This window comes from Neoarius graeffei, chromosome 7 (genome assembly GCF_027579695.1).
Source record: "Neoarius graeffei isolate fNeoGra1 chromosome 7, fNeoGra1.pri, whole genome shotgun sequence".
Taxonomy (NCBI): domain Eukaryota; kingdom Metazoa; phylum Chordata; class Actinopteri; order Siluriformes; family Ariidae; genus Neoarius; species Neoarius graeffei.
In genome coordinates this window covers 37,706,343-37,724,593 of record NC_083575.1, presented here as the reverse complement: position 1 = coordinate 37,724,593, position 18,251 = coordinate 37,706,343, and positions in this window count along the sequence as shown.

Genomic DNA, 18,251 nt, shown 5'->3' with positions numbered 1-18,251 from the left:
GGCTTGCTAAGACCCATCCTGACTCCACATCGACCTTGGGCTCACATTGCCCTGGACCTTGTCACAGGACTCTCCAACTCAGGTGGCAACTCATGCATCCTCACTGTGATTGACCGTTTTTCTACAACCCCGATTCCAAAAAAGTTGGGACAAAGTACAAATTGTAAATAAAAACGGAATGCAATGATTAAGTTTCAAAATTCCATATTTTATTCAGAACATAGATGACATATCAAATGTTTAAACTGAGAAAATGTATCATTTAAAGAGAAAAATTAGGTGATTTTTAAATTTCATGACAACACATCTCAAAGTTGGGACAAGGCCATGTTTACCACTGTGAGACATCCCGTTTTCTCTTTACAACAGTCTGTAAATGTCTGGGGACTGAGGAGACAAGTTGCTCAAGTTTAGGGATAGGAATGTGTGGCAGCGGGGGCGTGGTCAAGCGTCGGTCTGTGACCGGAGGGCGGAGTCAGGGAAGGTAAGTGGCAGAATCACTGCACCTGATGTTAATTAATGTGTCTGTGTGTCTTCCCCAGTGACCGCGCCCTATTTAAGGAGAGAGAGCGAGAGCAGAGGGAGCTCTCCCCTGAACCAGACACCGGTTGTGCGTGCGTGCGCGTGTTTGTGTTTTATTAGCGAGAGACCACTGAAAAGTGTTGAAAATAAAAAGGTTTACCAACCTGAGCTCTGTCCTTCTGTCTTCTGTGCTCCGCCCATTCATACGAACTGCCACAGTGGTGCCGAAACCCGGGAAGCTTAGAGCGCAGAAGCAGAACAGCCCCATGGAGTCCTCCCCTTTCACCGACCTGGTCCACGCCCTCGCCACGGCCCAGCAAAGCCAGCACCAGGTGCTAGTCGCCCTCTAGGAGGAGCAGGAACAACGGTTCGAGGCCCTGGTGTTGGCTCAGCAGGAAGATCGACAGGTGTTCCGGCACCTCCTCACGTCGACGGGGTCCACCAACTCCACCGCCACGGGCCCTTCCCCCCTCACCCTAACGAAGATGGGCCTGCAGGACGACCCCAAGGCCTTCCTCACGCTCTTTGAACAGGTAGCAGAGACCTCGGGGTGGCCAGAGGAACTGCTAATGGGAGAGGCGCAGCTGGCCGCGCTACAGCTCCCCGCCGACCGCCGGCTGGCCTACACAGACCTTCGCCAGGCCATCCTCCAGCGTGTGGGGTGCACCCCCGAGCAACAACGGCAGTGCTTCCGCGCTTTGCGCTTGGAGGAAGTCGGTCGGCCGTTCACGTTTGGCCAGCAACTCCGGGACGCCTGCTGTCAGTGGTTGAAGGCCGACAACCGCGACGCCGAGGGAATCATCGACAAGGTGGTACTGGAGCAGTTCATCGCACGCTTACCAGCCAGAACCGCAGAGTGGGTCCAGTGCCACTGCCCGGCGTCGCTGGATCAGGCAATTGAGCTGGCGGAGGACCATTTGGCAGCTGTCCCGACAGCAGGACAGCAGACAACCTCTTCTCTCCTCTCCTCTCTCTCTCTCGCTCTCCTCCTGTGTCTCATCCTCGCCCTCGTTCCCCCACCGCGGGGGCCGGCGCCACCCCAGCTGGCCTGCCGCACCCGCGGTGCCCTCCCATTTCTCCCTTCTGTGTCTGTCTCCCCCCCAGGTGAGTGAGCCCCAGAGCACCAGTGCAGACAGGAAGCCCGGGCCGGTTTGCTGGTGCTGCGGGGAGCCGGGCCACCTCCAACAACAGTGCTCGGTAATGGAGGTGGGCGCGGTGGTTCGGATCCCCGACGCACCAGGAGCCGCCCTCGATCGGGCCGGAGTGTATCGCATACCGGTGAGTGTCCAAGAGGATACATATCAGGCGTTGGTGGATTCTGGTTGTAATCAGACCTCAATCCACCAAAGCCTGGTGCAAGACGAGGCATTGGGGGAGCACAATTGGTGAAGGTGTTGTGTGTGCACGAGGATGTTCACAACTACCCTTTAGTGTCGGTCCACATTCTTTTTCGAGGGGAAAAATTTATAGTAAAGGCGGCAGTTAATCCTCACCTTACCCACTCGATAATTTTGGGGACTGATTGGCCGGGATTTGGGGAATTAATGAGTCATCTAGTGAAGAGTGGGTCCTGCCGTAGTTTAACAGGGGGAAGTCCCGGTGTCGCGTTGGCGGGAGCAGCTGTCACAGAGCCGTTTACATCATCTCTGCATCAGAGTGAGGAGCCGGTGGCTCCTCCTCTCTCTATTGGGGAATCCCTCGCGGATTTTCGATTAGAGCAGTCGTGAGATGAGACTCTGTGGCATGCATTTGACCAAGTGAGAGTAATCGATGGTCAAACGCTCCAGCCAAATGCCACCCCGTCCTTCCCCTACTTCGCAATTATGAAGGATAGATTATACTGAGTGACGCAGGACACTCAGACTAAAGAGCAAGTCACGCAGCTTTTGATTCCGAAGAGCCGCCGGGAATTGGTATTCCAGGCGGCTCACTTTAATCCCATGGCTGGACACTTAGGGCAGGATAAAACACTAGCCCGAATAATGGCCCGGTTCTATTGGCCAGGAATTCGCGGCAATGTCCGTCGGTAGTGTACGGCGTGCCGCGAATGCCAGTTAGTAAATCCAGCAGCCATTCCAAAAGCGCCTTTGCGCCCGCTCCCATTAATCGAGACCCCGTTCGAAAGAATTGGGATGGATCTCGTCAGGCCATTAGATCGGTCAACACGAGGGTACCACTTTATATTAGTTCTGGTGGACTATGCAACGCAATACCTGGAAGCGGTGCCTCTTTGCAATATCTCAGCACACAGTATTGCGGAAGCGCTCTTCCGCACCATCTCCCGAGTTGGAATCCCAAAAGAGATTCTGACTGACCAAGGCACCTCGTTTATGTCACGTACACTGAACGAACTGTATGGGTTGTTGGGTATTAAGCCGATCTGCACCAGCGTGTATCACCCACAAACGGACGGTTTAGTTGAATGGTTCAATCGCACCCTCAAGAATATAATTGAAAAATTCATAAGCGAGGACGCACGTAATTGGGATAAATGGCTCGAACCCTTGTTGTTTGCAGTGCGAGAGGTCCCCCAAGCCTCCACAGGGTTCTCCCCGTTTGAATTGTTATATGGGCGTAAGCTGCACGGCATTCTAGATGTGCTGTGGGAAAATTGGGAGGAGGGACCTTCACCAAGTAAAAATGAAATCCAATACATTATTCACCTGCGCACAAAACTCCACACACTCACCTAACCCAGGAGAATTTGCGGCAGGCCCAAGAACGACAAACCCACCTGTACGATAAGGGTACGCGCCTTAGGGAGTTCGCACCGGGAGATAAAGTACTCATACTGTTGCCCACATCGAGCTCCAAATTGGTCGCCAAGTGGCAAGGACCCTTTGAGGTCACACGGCAAGTTGGGGACATTGACTATGAGGTGAGGCGAACGGACAGGGGTGAGGCGCTACAGATTTACCACCTCAATCTGCTCAAACTCTGGAACGAGGAGGTCCCCGTGGCGTTGGTGTCAGTGGTTCCGGAGAAGGCGGAGCTGGGGCCGGAGGTTCAAAAGGGAACATTGGCATCACCTACCTCTCCGGTCCCCTGTGGAGACGACCTCTCCCCTACCCAACTCGCGGAGGTTGCCCAGTTGCAGACCGAGTTTTCAGACGTGTTCTCGCCCCTGCCTGGCCACACCAGCCTCATAGAGCACCACATTGAGATGCCCCCAGGGGTGGTAGTGCATAGCCGCCCTTACAGGCTACCCGAACACAAGAAAAAAGTGGTTCGGGAAGAACTCGAGGCCATGCTCGAAATGGGCATCGTCGAGGAGTCCCACAGTGACTGGAGCAGCCGGTGGTCTTGGTACCCAAGGCTGACGGGTCGGTCCGGTTCTGTGTAGACTAAAGAAAAGTCAGCGCAGTGTCTAAATTTGACGCGTACCCAATGCCTCGTATTGATGAGTTGCTTGATCGACTAGGCACGGCTCACTTTTACTTGACACTGGATTTGACAAAGGGTTATTGGCAGATCCCCTTGACTCCATTATCCCAAGAAAAAATGGCCTTTTCCACACCGTTCGGCTTACACCAGTTTGTCACACTTCCTTTTGGGCTGTTTGGGGTGCCCACTACGTTTCAGCTGCTGATGGATAGGGTCCTCCACCCCCATGCCACCTATGCGGCCGCCTACCTCGACGATGTCATTATTTATAGTAATGACTGGCCGAGGCACCTCCAACATCTGAGGGCCATCCTTAGGTCGCTGAGGCGAGCGGGTCTCACAGCCAACCTGAAGAAATGTGCGATTGGGCGGGTGGAAGTACATTATCTGGGCTTCCACTTGGGCAACGGGCAGGTGCGTCCCCAAATTAACAAGACAGCAGAAATTGCGGCCTGCCCGAGGCCCAAGACCAAAAAGGGGGTGAGACAGTTCCTGGGGCTGGCTGGCTATTATCGTAGGTTTATACCTAATTATTCGGACGTCACCAGCCCGCTGACTGATCTGACTAAAAAGGGGGCACCAGATCCGGTCCAGTGGATGGCGCAATGCCAGCGGGCTTTTTCTGAGGTAAAGGCTGCACTGTGTGGGGGGCCACTTTTACACTCCCCTGACTTTTCTCTCCCCTTTATGTTACAGATGGATGCATTGGACAGAGGGCTGGGGGCTGTTTTGTTCCAGGAGGTGGAGGGGGAGGAACGCCCAGTGCTGTATATCAGTATAAAGCTGTCGGTGCGTGAGGGGCGATACAGCACCATTGAAAAGGAGTGCCTAGCAATCAAGTGGGCGGTCCTTGCTCTCCGTTACTACCTGCTGGGACGCCCTTTCACCCTCTATTCGGACCACGTGCCCCTCCAGTGGCTCCACCGCATGAAGGATGCCAACGCACGGATCACCCGTTGGTATCTGGCACTCCAACCCTTTAACTTCAAGGTGATCCACAGGCCGGGGGCGCAGATGGTCGTGGCAGACATCCTCTCCCGTTAAAGGGGGGGGAGTCGGCTGCAGGCCGGATGGCCACCCGGCCTGAGTCGGGCGGTGGGGGTATGTGGCAGCGGGGGCGTGGTCAAGCGTCGGTCTGTGACCGGAGGGCGGAGTCAGGGAAGGTAAGTGGCAGAATCACTGTACCTGATGTTAATTAATGCGTTTGTGTGTCTTCCCCAGTGATCGCGTCCTATTTAAGGAGAGAGAGGGAGAGCAGAGGGAGCTCTCCCCCGAACCAGACGCCGGTTGTGTATGCGTGCGCGTGTCTGTGTTTTATTCATGAGAGACCACTGAAAAGTGTTGAAAATAAAAAGGTTTACCAACCTGAGCTCTGTCCTGCCGTCTTCTGTGCTCCGCCCATTCATATGAACTGCCACAGAATGTTAACCCATTCTTGTCTAATGTAGGATTCTAGTTGCTCAACTGTCTTAGGTCTTTTTTTGTTGTATCTTCCATTTTATGATGCGCCAAATGTTTTCTATGGGTGAAAGATCTGGACTGCAGGCTGGCCAGTTCAGTACCCGGACCCTTCTTCTACATAGCCATGATGCTGTAATTGATGCAGTATGTGGTTTGGCATTGTCATGTTGGAAAATGCAAAGTCTTCCCTGAAAGAGACGTCATCTGGATGGGAGCATATGTTGCTCTAGAACCTGGATATACCTTTCAGCATTGATGGTGTTTTTCCAGATGTGTAAGCTGCCCATGCCACACACACTAATGCAACCCCATACCATCAGAGATGCAGGCTTCTGAACTGAGCGCTGATAACAACTTGGGTCATCCTTCTCCTCTTTAGTCCAAATGACACAGTGTCCCTGATTTCCATAAAGAACTTCACATTTTGATTCGTCTGACCACAGAACAGTTTTCCACTTTGCCACAGTTCATTTTAAATGAGCCTTGGCCCAGAGAAGATGTCTGCGCTTCTGGATCATGTTTAGATACGGCTTCTTCTTTGAACTATAGAGTTTTAGCTGGCAACGGTGGATGGCACGGTGAATTGTGTTCAGATAATGTTCTCTGGAAATATTCCTGAGCCCATTTTGTGATTTCCAATACAGAAGCATGCCTGTATGTGATGCAGTGCCATCTAAGGGCCCGAAGATCACAGGCACCCAGTATGGTTTTCCAGCCTTGACCCTTACGCACAGAGATTCTTCCAGATTCTCTGAATCTTTTGATGATATGCACTGTAGATGATTATGTTCAAACTCTTTGCAATTTTACACTGTCAAACTCCTTTCTGATATTGCTCCACTATTTGTCGGCACAGAATTAGGGGGATTGGTGATCCTCTTCCCATCTTTACTTCTGAGAGCCACTGCCACTCCAAGATGCTCTTTTTATACCCAGTCATGTTAATGACCTATTGCCAATTGACCTAATGAGTTGCAATTTGGTCCTCCAGCTGTTCCTTTTTTGTACCTTTAACTTTTCCAGCCTCTTATTGCCCCTGTCCCAACCTTTTTGAGATGTGTTGCTGTCATGAAATTTCAAATGAGCCAATATTTGGCATGAAATTTCAAAATGTCTCACTTTCGACCTTTGATATGTTGTCTATGTTCTATTGTGAATACAGTATCAGTTTTTGAGATTTGTAAATTATTGCATTCCGTTTTTATTTACAATTTGTACTTTGTCCCAACTTTTTTGGAATCGGGGTTGTAAGACTGTTCATTTCATTCCTCTGCCCAAGCTCCCCTCAGCCAAAGAGTCCGTGGAACTACTCATCCAACACATTTTCTGCCTACCGACAGTTTCTGACCAGGGTCTTCAGTTCACTGCACAGTTCTGGAGAGCCTTCTGCAAACTCATCGGGGCCACCTGTAGTCTCTCCTCAGGCTTCCACCCACAGACCAACTGCCAGACAGAATGGGCCAACCAGGCTTTGGAGGTTGCACTCAGGTGCATGGCGTCCAGGGATGCCAGTTCTTGGAGCAAGTACCTACCTTGGATCGAATATGCACAACTCTCCCTTCCTCTGCCACAGGTCTCTCTCCATTCCAGTGCTCACTAGGGTACCAACCACCACTGTTCCCCAGCCAGGAGGAGGAGGTCGCCGTACCCTCAGCCCAGCTCTTCATATGCCGCTGCAGGAGGATGTGGGCAATGGCCTAGAGAAGACTCATTCGCTCCACTCTAGCATCCAAGAGGCAGGCCAACAAATGCTGCTCTAAGGCGCCCACCTACCGGGTGGGGCAACAAGTCATGTTCTCCACATGCCACCTGCCACTCAGAACCGTCTCCCACAATCTGGCTCCTAGGTACCTAGGACCTTTCCTCATCAGCAAGGTAATCAATCCATGTTCTGTCAGACTGGCTTTACGCCTCACCATGCGACGTGTTCACCCCACCTTTCATGTATCACCACTTAAACCCCTGGTCTCCAGTCCTTTTTGTCCTTGTCTGTCTCGTGTTTGTCAAGGTTTTTTTTTTGTCTTATCTTAACCTGGAGTATTTTTGCCATTTGTTTTTGTCCTGTTTTTGCCATGCCCTTTTCTCTGGATTAAAGCAACTTGTTTATTGGGTTACAGTCTGTGTTCTGCTTGTGGATCCTTATCTCACCACACCACCACCCCTAACAAGTATATTTCCAATATGCTATAAAGTATACTTTTATAAACTAATAAGTGGACTAGAAGTGTGTAACGAGTAAACCAATAGTACATTTCCAGTATACTACAAAGGATACTTTAGTAAACCAAAAAGTGGACTAGAAGTATAAAACAAGTAAACTCATAGTATATTTCCAGTATACTATGAAGTATGCTTTTGTAAACTAGAGTGGATTACAAGTGTAGAACTAGTAAACTATTAGCATATAAGTTTACTTGTGGTATACAGTGCCTTGAAAAAGTATTCATACCCCTTGAACTTTTTCACATTTTTCCACCTTACAACCACTAACTTTAGTTTTTTATTGAGATTTTATGTGATAGACCAACACAGAGTAACACATAATTGTGAAGTGAAACGAAAATGATAAATGGTCTTCAAAATTTTAAACAAATCTGAAAAATGTGATGTGCATTAGTATTCAGCCCCCCTGCGTCAATATTTTGTAGAGCCACCTTTTGCTGCAATTACAGCTGCAAGTCTTTTGTCGTATGCCTCTACCAGCTTTGCACATCTAGACACTGAAATTTTTGCCCATTCTTCTTTGCAAAATAGCTCAAGCTCAGCCAGATTGATGAGCAGTGTTAGTTTTCCACCACACATAGTGCTTTGCATTTAAGCCAAAAAGTTCAACTTTGGTCTCATCTGACCAAAGCACCTTCATCCACATGTTCGCCGTATCCCCTACATGGCTTCTTATGCCTGTCTTTCAACAATGGCTTTCTTCTTGCCACTCTTCCAAAAAGGCCAGATTTGTGGAGTGTACGACTTATAGTTGTCCTGTGCACAGATTTTCCCACCTGAGCTGTGGATTTCTGCAGCTCCTCCAGAGTGATCATGGGCCTCTTGGCTGCTTCTGTGACCAGTGCTCTCCTTGCTTGCTCTGTCAGTTTAGGTGAACGGCCATGTCTTGGTAGGTTTGCAGTTGTGCCATACTTTTTCCATTTTTGAATGATGGATTGAACAGTGCTTCTTGGGATGTTCAGAGCTTGGGATATTTTTTTTTATAACCTAACCCTGCTTTAAACTTCTCCAGAACTTTATCCCTGACCTGTCTGGTGAGTTTTTTGGTCTTCGTGATGCTGTTTGTTCTTCAGTGTTCTCTAACAAACCACTGAGGCCTTCACAGAACAAGTGTATTTATGCTGAGAGTAAATTATGTACACACAGTAGGACTCTAACTAATTAGATGACTTCTGAAGGCAATTGATTGCACTGGATTGTATTTAGAGGTATCAGAGTACAGGGGGCTGAATACTAATGCACACCACATTTTTCAGATTTTTATTTGTTTAAAATTTTGAAGACAATTTATCATTTTCGTTTCACTTCACAATTATGTGCTACTCTGTGTTGGTCTATCACATAAAATCTCAATAAAAAACTTTTAAGTTCGTGGTTGTAAGGTGGAAAAATGTGAAAGTTCAAGGGGTATGGTATGAATACTTTTTTTAAGGCACTGTACTTGCAGTACAAAATAAAAAAAAAATACTAGTTGTATACTCAAAGTTTACTTCTCTTAGACTTAAAGTATACTTTTTATAAACTAAAAGTGGGCCAATTTAGTTAGTCCCAAGAAGTATTCGATTAGTTTACTTACAAGTACAGTATACTGTAAGTACATTGATATCAGTATATTTGGTACACATGGTTCATTTAATAAAATGGACTTGAAGTATACTTCTTTTTGACAAGGGTAATTATTAAAGATCATTTTTATATGCCCAGATAATGGGCTTAACACTGTTTTATGTATGTTTTTTCCTTCATCGTAAAGTACATGCATCATGCAGCTCAGACAAATGGCTTTGAATAATGAATTCTGCTAATCATTTATACAACATCACCAAGTATAAAGACATGACCAATGACATCTTTTTAGACTTAGCTTTCTATAGTTGTCTCTCTCTCTCGCTCTAGATAGATAGATAGATAGATAGATAGATAGATAGAGAGAGAGAGAGAGAGAGAGAGAGAGAGAGAGGCAACTATAGAAAGCTAAGTCTAAAAAGATGTAATTGGTCATGTCTTTATACTTGGTGATGTATAAATGATTAGCAGAATTCATTATTCAAAGTCATTTGTCTGAGCTGTAGATCTATATGTAGATATCTCTCTCTCTCTCTCTATCTATCTATCTATCTATCTATCTATCTATCTATCTATCTATCTATATATATATATATATATATATATAGAGAGAGAGAGAGAGAGATCTACATATAGATCTACACACACACACACACACATACACACACACACATACATTATATATATATATATATATATATATATATATATATATATATATATATACACACACACACACACATATATATATAATATAACTTTCTACACCTCTTAGCATGCCTTGGTGTGGTATCAGTAGTATCTTGTTGGTAACTGAGAACCATCAGATATCATGACTTGTAAAGAATTATTATATTTATGAATATATTTCACATATTCAGTGCTACCACATATCCAAGAAAAGATTATACATGCATATGACAGTTAAATGTCAAGAACAGTTTACTACAGAAAAGAAATATATTCACATGGAACATCCAATACTTATTCACATAGAACATTTAATACTTACTGTAAAAGTTACTCACTTTTGGAATGTCTCCTCCTTGGAAACAGAGTTTTGGATTCCATCTCTGTATCAGTGTTGTTCACCAGCGTGCCACAGCTTTCCATTTGATACCATTTTCCTGTTCGTCTCTGGTCTTTAGTTTGCCTGAGCTAAACATTAAACCAGAGCATGCTAGTGACATCCCTGCCTCAGATTATGAAGGTTGTTTAAAACGTAGAGCAGGGACACATTGCCTAAATCATATTTTACATAGTGTGTATGAGAAAATAATGGTAAATAAAGATGATACAATATGATGAATATGGCATACATAATGGAAGTTTGGTCATTCTTTGACATGTTTGATATTCAGGTAAGAAGAGTTATGCTTGTACTAGAATTTATAACAGGCTGAGTGTGTATGTATATACATGACAGACCAATGTATGGAAATATTTTTTATTGTAAAGTCAATTGATCATAACCAACACAAAATTTCCTCTGAAAATACTGTGTGGTGTGCAGGGATGTACTCCTACTTTAACTGCAATAAATATTTTTATGGACTTTGCAGATAACAGTATCTTATTTTAACCATCTGGTAATGATTAACTATGAAATTTGCTATCTCTAATTTAGCTAACCAAACCTTCACAGGATCATCTAAATGTGATAAATCAGGCACTAATAAAGGATGTCAATGACCGAATACACACACACACACATTATATATAAAAAAATCCATTATCTGTAGCCGCTTATCCTGCTCGACAGGGTCGCAGGCAAGCTGGAGCCTATCCCAGCTGACTATGGGCGAGAGGTGGGGTACACCCTGGACAAGTCACCAAGTCATCGCAGGGCTGATACATAGAGACAAACAACCATTCACACCTACGGTCAATTTAGAGTCACCAATTAACTTAACCTGCATGTCTTTGGACTGTGGGGGAAACGGAGCATTTATATTATCAATATGAGAAATATTGATAACATAAATTTAAAAAATTAAAGAAAGACAAATTATATTTGCTTATATAGAAAACCTCTTTATCAAACATTTGGCAGAAAGAAAGAAGTGTGTGATTGTAGAGGTGGGGGAGTTGATGTATTCACTTTATGTTGGTCAACTTCCTCATGAGAGTTCCACTGTCAAGCTGCGATTAGGAAAGTAGTTCTGCTTCTCAAAGAAAAGCTAAGACACATCACATAAGGTTATGTGCCAAATGTGGCAAACAAAAAATAACATGGCTCTCAGTCCAAAATGAATGAATTAATGAATGAATCCAATTTTTTTTTTTACAAACCTGAAGCCAAAAAATTGATAAAGCAATGTGGCAAATGATTGATGAAGGATGCATAGGTCCCTGAGAGCATACAGATAATCCAGGTTTTATATTACACCGTTTTACAGCTGCTTTCAATAAGGGGAACCTTTCACTGCACCATTATTAGATCACCTCTGTTTACTTTTCTGTGAACTAAATTAATGAAGTTGAATAACATGAGTCACTGGGGATCAGAGTCCAGTATACTTTTACATACACACACACATGCACGTAAATGTAAGGTTTCTTGTTTTACATGTTGGTGAAAACAATGCAGTTAACTATGTATAGTTTTACTAAATAACTTGCAGTGTTGTGCATCTTGTTTTCAAAGAAGAAGTTTAACATGAAGAAGAGAGTAAAGTAGTTTAATGGTAGATAATAGATTAACAGCTTGAAACAGACAGATAAATGCTTGTTGAGGTATGGAGTTATTTTGAATTCATATTGCTAGACTAATGCAAGTGTTATGTATCTAATACATTTGAATGGGCAGGTTGCTGGGGAATGCTGTAATTTGGAAACGCTAAATTCTGTTCTTGAACATGAGTATAAAAGAATAAAACATCATCACTGTGGGTAGGAAAAGTAGGGTTACCGTTTCCTGTTGGCTGAGGAGGTAGTGATGCCATATACAGTACGGTATAAGCATGGTTCTAAAGAACAAGTTACAGTGGTGCTTGAAAGTTTGTGAACCCTTTAGAATTGTTTATATTTCTGCACAAATATGACCTAAAACATTATCAGATTTTCACATAAGTCCTAAAAGTAGATAAAGAGAACCCATGTAAACAAATGAGACAAAAATATTATACTTGGTCATTTATTTATTGAGGAAAATGATCCAATATTACATATCTGTGAGTGGCAAAAGTATGTGAACCTTTGCTTTCAGTATCTGGTGTGACCCCCTTGTGCAGCAATAACTGCAACTAAACATTTCTGGTAACTGTTGATCAGTCCTGCACACCGGCTTGGAGGAATTTTAGCCCATTCCTCCATACAGAACAGCTTCAACTCTGGGATGTTGGTGGGTTTCCTCACATGAACTGCTCACTTCAGGTCCTTCCACAACATTTCGACTGGATTAAGGTCAGGACTTTGACTTGGCCATTCCAAAACATTAACTTTATTCTTCTTTAACCATTCTTTGGTAGAACGACTTGTGTGCTTAGGGTCATTGTCTTGCTGCACGACCCACCTTCTCTTGAGATTCAGTTCATGGACAGATGTCCTGACATTTTCCTTTAGAATTCACTGGTATAATTCAGAATTCATTGTTCCATCAATGATGGCAAGCCGTCCTGGCCCAGATGCAGCAAACCAGGCCCAAACCATGAGACTACCATCACCATGTTTCACAGATGGGATAAGGTTCTTATGCTGGAATGGAGTGTTTTCCTTTCTCCAAACATAACGCTTCTCATTTAAACCAAAAAGTTCTATTTTGGTTTCATCCACCCACAAAACATTTTTCCAGTAGCCTTCTGGCTTGTCCACATGATCTTTAGCAAACTGCAGACAAGCAGCAATGTTCTTTTTGGAGAGCAGTGGCTTTCTCTTTGCAACCCTGCCATGCAAACCATTGTTGCTCAGTGTTCTCCTGATGGTGGAATCATGAACATTAACATTAGCCAATGTGAGAGAGGCCTTCAGTTGCTTAGAAGTTACCCTGGGGTCCTTTGTGATCTCGCCAACTATTACACGCCTTGCTCTTGGAGTGATCTTTGTTGGTCGACCACTCCTAGGGAGGGTAACAATGGTCTTGAATTTCCTCCATTTGTACACAATCTGTCTGTGTTTTCATGGAGTCCAAACTCTTTAGAGATGGTTTTGTAACCTTTTACAGCCTGATGAGCATCAGCAACGCTTTTTCTGAGATCCTCAGAAATCTCCTTTGTTCATGCCATGATACACTTCCACAAACATGTGTAATGAAGATCAGACTTTGACAGATCCCTGTTCTTTAAATAAAACAGGGTGCCCACTCACACCTGATTGTCATCTCATTGATTGAAAACACCTGACTCTAATTTCACCTTCAAATTAACTGCTAATCCTAGAGGTTCACATACTTTTGCCACTCACAGATATGTAATATTGGATCATTTTCCTCAATAAATAAATGACCAAGTATAATATTTTTGTCTCATTTGTTTACATGGGTTCTCTTTATCTACTTTTAGGACTTGTATGAAAATCTGATGATGTTTTAGGTCATACAGTGCTCAGCGTAAATGAGTACACCCCCTTTGAAAAGTAACATTTTAAACAATATCTCAATGAACACAAACAATTTCCAAAATGTTGAAAAGACAAATTTTAATATAACATCTGTTTAACTTATAACGTGAAAGTAAGGTTAATAATATAACTTAGATTACACATTTTTCAGTTTTACTCAAATTAGGGTGGTGCAAAAATGAGTACACCCCACAACAAAAACTACTACATCTAGTATTTTGTATGGCCTCCATGATTTTTAATGACAGCACCACGTCTTCTAGGCATGGAATGAACAAGTTGGCGACATTTTGCAACATCAATCTTTTTCCATTCTTTAACAATGACCTCTTTTAGTGACTGGATGCTGGATGGAGAGTGATGCTCAACTTGTCTCTTCAGAATTCCCCATAGGTGTTCGATTGGGTTCAGATCAGGAGACATACTTGGCCACTGAATCACTTTCACCCTGCTGTTCTTCAGAAATCCAACAGTGGCCTTAGATGTGTGTTTAGGATCATTGTCATGTTGGAAAAGTGCACGACAACCAAGGGCACGGAGTGATGGTAGCATCTTCTCTTTCAGTATAGAGCAATACATCTTTGAATTCATGATGCCATCACTGAAATGCAGCTCCCCGACACCAGCAGCACTCATGCAGCCCCGCATAAGGACACTGCCACCACCATGTTTCACTGTAGGCACCATGCATTTTTCTTTATATTCCTCACCTTTGCGATGCCATACAGTTTTGAAGCCATCAGTTCCAAAAACATTTATCTTGGTCTCATCACTCCAGAGTATAGAGTCCCAGTAGTCTTCATCTTTGTCAGCATGGACCCTGGCAAATTCTAGGCGGGCTTTTTTGTGCCTGGGCTTTAGGAGAGGCTTCTTTCATGGACGGCATCCATGCATGCCATACCTCTGCAGTGTACGCCGTATTGTGTCACGGGAAATAGTCACCCCAGTTTGGCTTTCTATTTCTTTAGATAACTGCAGTGAACTTGCATGCCGATTTTCTTCAGTGCTTCTCATCAGAAGATGCTCCTGTCGAGGTGTTAACTTCCGTGGACGACCTGGATGTCTCTGTGAGATGGTTGCAGTTCCATCTTTCTTAAATTTTTGTACCACTTTTGCTACAGTATTCTGACTGATAAGTAAAGCTTTGCTGATCTTCTTGTAGCCTTCACCTTTATGGTGTAAAGAAATTATTTTCTTTGGGGAATTCTGAAGAGACAAGTTGAGCATCACTCTCCATCCAGCATCCAGTCACTAAAAGAGGTCATTGCTGAAGAATGGAAAAAGGTTGATGTTGCAAAATGTTGCCAACTTGTTCATTCCATGCCTAGAAGACTTGGTGCTGTCATTAAAAATCATGGAGGCCATACAAAGTACTAGATGTAGTAGTTTTTGTTGTGGGGTGTACTCATTTTTGCACCACCCTAATTTGAGTAAAACTGAAAAATGTGTAATCTAAGTTATATTATTAACCTTACTTTCATGTTATAAGTTAAACAGATGTTATATTAAACTTTGTCTTTTCAACATTTTGGAAATTGTTTGTGTTCATTGAGATATTGTTTAAAATGTTACTTTTCAAAGGGGGTGTACTCATTTATGCTGAGCACTGTATTTATGCAGAAATATAGAAAATTCTAAAGGGTTCACAAACTTTCAAGCATCACTGTATTTACTTTAAGCAGTACTGTGTACTGTTGTATATATCTCAGGCCAGGCCCACTTTCATTTGATGTTGAATTCAAAATGGATCAGTTTGTAACAAAACAAAAGTGCTCATGATAAACATGAGCATGATAACAAAAACGAAGGTGTATGTGGAGAGGAATGAGCAGACCAATAAACAAATCTACTCGTTAAGCACAAGAAGGCATGTAGAGATGCAGACACCGTAAAGAAGTGCTTTTTGTCACTGTCAGAAATCATCTAATGTCTCTCTTGGCCCCTTTGCATCCAGTGCCTCTGTTTCTGTCACCACTCTAAGCCTGGATACAAGGCCTTGATTCAAGGCTCACCCTGGACTACTGCAACTGCTGTCTGTCCTGACTGAGTTTCATTCAGATCGTGCCTCAAGATCACCACACACACACACAAGGAGGACAGTAGAGAAAACAACTAGTGGCAAATGAAAGGGTATCTTTAAATAGGAGAAGGAATACAGTCACAAATGGGGATGAGGTAAAGTTTAAGGGTTATGACACAGAAGCCCCTTTTACACAGCCTGTTCAAGGCAGGAATATTATGGCTTTATTCCACCTCGCATTCTGCATAAAATGTCCAAATGTAGAATGGGGGTCTGTGTTGTTCCGTCTCTGAACCAGAATGATTGGTTGTAACAGAGCCAGAATCGACATCTGTGTAAAAGGGACAGGAAGCACTGTGAAACAGAGGCAGGAGGTTTTTTACATTAACATTCTTCTTTCAGAGACCTGTGCAAATTCAAACATCTCCATCTATGCTGTCTATAAAGTCTGTCAGCTCCTGGTCCAAGCACTGATCCTCTCCTGTTTGAACTACTGCAACTCTCTCCTTGCTGGTCTTCCAGCTTCTGCCATCAAACACCTGGAGCTCATCCAGAACACTGCAGCTCACCTGGTCTACAACCTCCCTTGTTCTTCCAGTGTCACCCCTCTGCTTGCCAACCTGTACTGGGTATTTATCGCAGCTCGTATCATATTTAAGAAATTGGTGCTAGCTTACCAAGCTGTCAAGGGGTTAGGGCCAGCATACCTCCAGAGTCTAATCCAACTCTACATGCCAACCAGATCCCTACGCTCTGCTACTACTGGTCACCTGGCCCCTCCTCCTCTCTGCTCCTGCCCAGCCCACTCAAGACTGCTGTCTGTCCTGGAGGTCATTTCCTATTGGTGGACTCACCTCTTCAGGCTGCACCTCTCTCCTGCTTCCCTGCCCACTGTGTAACTGCGTTTTGGTCTAGACCAACCCAGACTGTGTACTGTCTCGCCTGGAGCTAGCCGTTTGAGTTCTCTATTTAGTGATACTTTGCATGGTTGGTTGGTTTCCTTGGCTATTTGCTGAGTATTGATACTCTAATAGAATAGTACACTAAGTGTTGTCACTTATACAGTTGGCACTAGAACTTTCTTGTCTAGAAGTTCAGCACTTTGTGCACCTGACTTTTGCACTCATTATATGTTGCTCTGGATAAGAGCGTCTGCTAAATGCCATGTCATGTAACATACTGTAATGTAATGTGTACCTTTCTGCCTCAAATTGCTTCCTGCTTCGCTTCACTTTTTCCTCCAACATATTTCTGATCATACAAACATGTTCTGGGGCGGCACGGTGGTGTAGTGGTTAGCGCTGTCGCCTCACAGCAAGAAGGTCTGGGTTCGAGCCCCGTGGCCGGCGAGGACCTTTCTGTGCGGAGTTTGCATGTTGTCCGTGTGGGTTTCCTCCGGGTGCTCTGGTTTCCCCCACAGTCCAAAGACATGCAGGTTAGGTTAACTGGTGACTCTAAATTGACCATACAGTGGTGCTTGAAAGTTTGTGAACCCTTTAGAATTTTCTATATTTCTGCATAAATATGACCTAAAACATCATCAGATTTTCACACAAGTCCTAAAAGTAGATAAAGAGAACCCAGTTAAACAAATGAAACAAAAAATATTATACTTGGTCATTTATTTATTGAGGAAAATGATCCAATATTACATATCTGTGAGTGGCAAAAGTATGTGAACCTTTGCTTTCAGTATCTGGTGTAGCAATAACTGCAACTAAACGTTTGCGGTAACTGTTGATCAGTCCTACACACCGGCTTGGAGGAATTTTAGCCCATTCCTCTGTACAGAACAGCTTCAACTTTGGGATGTTGGTGGGTTCCCTCACATGAACTGCTCACTTCAGGTCCTTCCACAACATTTCAATTGGATTAAGGTAAGGATTCTGACTTGGCCATTCCAAAACATTAAGGCCCCGGTCACACCGCTCGAACTTTGCTGGAGCGTTCCTGGAGCGGTGAAAAAAATTCGTCACTGCTCGTAACCGTTCACCACCGTTTAACAAAAGTTGGCCCCCGTTAAAGCAACGCCGTATACGCTCGGCCACCGCTGATGTTTCTCGAGGGGTCCTCCTACCGCTCCGAAAGTTTTGAGCTGCACAAAATATTGCGAGCGGTGAGGAGGGGGCAATTTTCCGCCCCGGCAAAGTTCACCCCCGCTCCACCAACGCCCAGTCAAAGTTTGGCACCGCTAGACGCAAGTTTGTGGACGCTTGGGTCCGCTAGGCCAACGCAGAAATCTTGAACGCTGGACCACCGCTGCTTCGCCAGCGTTGCCCGGGCGGCGATTAAACGTTGCACAAACTTCGGTGGAGCGGTTGTAAGCGTTTTACGAGCGGACACGGGGTTGCTGGAACGGTGTCGGGCGTTGAAGCAGCTATCCATGGCGGTGATGAACTTTGGTTTGGCGTCGGTATAGAGGTGTCGGAGCGGGACCAGAATTTGGCTATAAATACGGGCAGGGGCGCAGATACGTTTTTTTGAACTGGGGGGGGGAACAAAAAACTGGGGGGGACAA